Below are 2,187 nucleotides of genomic sequence, written 5' to 3'. Positions count from 1 at the left end.
CCCCAATGAAAAATATTTTTCTACGCCACTGGATGTTAGAGAACCCTTTTAAAGTGGAGTCAGCTCAGCCCTGTACTTTCTTCTGTGTTGAATCTAACTACTGACTACTCACTACTCACTACTCACTACTCACTACTCACTACTCACTACTCATTACTCACTACTCACTACTACTGACTACTGGTTACTTGTTACTCACTACTACTGACTCAGTGATATGGGGGTGTTTGCCTATTATACCTTAGGTAATGGGGGTGTGTCTCAAGTAAGTCACCCCATACTTTTAGAGTTTCTGATTGGATCATAGAGAAATTCTTTCTCTATGATTTAGTAACTTGTTTACCAAAAAACTGCTAATTAAGATGTATCACAAACTTCAGAGCTTAGACTTAAAACTGACAATCATAGATTCATAGTGTGAGAAAGGGCAAGTCCAACTGACCAGGGTAAAATAAAGTATTTATTACATTTTATTTCAAAATAGTAGTGTGCTTTTCTTTTGTACGACGGTGTAAATAAAATTCAAATTGCGCAAACTTGGTTTTCGGCAAACCGGATTTCGGCCAACTGGGATGTCATGTTTTCGGTGAACTGGATTCGGCAAACTGGGTTTTCGGCAAAGTTGGTTAAATTCGGCAAAGTGAGTTAAATTCGGCAAACCGGGTTTCGACAAACTGATTTCGACCAACTGGGAGGATACCGGAGAAATAGGCCTAATAGGTCGATTTATAAGACGCAAATATACACAAGGTCTCTAAGCGCCATGTCCATGTAAAGAGAAGGCAAGGTGAACGTAAAAAAAATAAAGCAGACAAAAAAAAAATGCAGGAGATTAGAAAAACAGATAAAAAAAAACAAAAAACAGACTAAAAATTAACCAACAGAAGAAAACCACAAAAACAGATTAGTGCAGTGATCATGGATACCTCTTCGTTCACATAAACAAACTAAAGCCGGTTTTCCAATAGGCGAATTTATTCGCGATAATCGAAAGCGTCGTTCATGCGCATGCGCATTCACATTTCTATCGGAGTTTTCGCTTCAGCAAAATTGGTAGTTCGAACTGTTTCTACTTTTTTCGAAGCGAAAAATGTGCTCAACCAATCAGAGCTCAGGAACCGAACCGACGAATTCGATTCGCGCGAATGCATTCGTCTAATGGAAAACCGGCTTAAGCATGGTTGGTTTGAGGAGTTCATCTGCTCTTTGTTCATCGTTGGGCTACCGAGTACACTATTATCCATTAAAAAACAGTTAGTTGTGTAGCATTATTGAATAGTTTAAATTTGAACTTTTTGAATTTCATTTCTTTCATCCTCTTTACTAGACCATCGATGGGAATTAGGTTAGCAATAATGATCTTAAACATTTAGCTACGGCATTTGATTGGATTATTTTGTAAATAAAATTAAAGTGTGAGTGTATTACTAAAGCTTTTGTCAACAGTTTTCCATTATTTAGAATATTTTCAGCCATTATTTTCCATTCAAATAAATGCAAACTTCTGTACCTAGCACTAACTAAGGTATTTCTCTTGCGCATATTTTGAAGGTCTCACAGCGTAGGGCATATGTTGACCTCATCTGAATTTCATAATTTCGATATCGGTTTGTAAAACATAGCTCATTGTTATAATTTAGACAATAAATATTCAGGAAGATATTATAAAAACGATTAATTCTAAAATGTGCATCAAATCTCAGCTATTATTAATCAGTATGTAGCCTATTATGTGTTAAAGTCTTAATAATAATAATAATAATAATAATAATAATAATTTCGAATTACTATAGGCCTAGTATATAACAAATAATTGTATTAAAGTTTAGGTTCTCATGATGTCAGATAACGTATTGAATATGATGCTATATGTTGGCCTCTGACTTAATTTAACGATGGCCCTGTCAGTATAATGACAATATTTTTGCTTTTTTTAGCCGTCGTAAAATAGTACTATTATTTTAAGTGTACAAAATGAGAGTCAAGAAGAAGTAGTAGAAGAAGAAGAATAAGAAGAGGAAGAGGAGGAAGTAGAGGAATAGCCTTTTTTTTTTTATAAAAATAAATGTGTTGAGTATATTGATATTGATTATGCGATGAGGGGTTTTTTTTATATATCTTTCGGTGTTATTTAAACATGCCAATTCTCAGAAAATATTTTATAATTTTATTATATTACCACCTTTT

This window comes from Anneissia japonica, unplaced genomic scaffold (genome assembly GCF_011630105.1).
Source record: "Anneissia japonica isolate Jap-2015-1 unplaced genomic scaffold, ASM1163010v1 scaffold585_len4108843_cov191, whole genome shotgun sequence".
Classification (NCBI taxonomy): domain Eukaryota; kingdom Metazoa; phylum Echinodermata; class Crinoidea; order Comatulida; family Comatulidae; genus Anneissia; species Anneissia japonica.
This window is presented reverse-complemented; position numbering follows the sequence as displayed.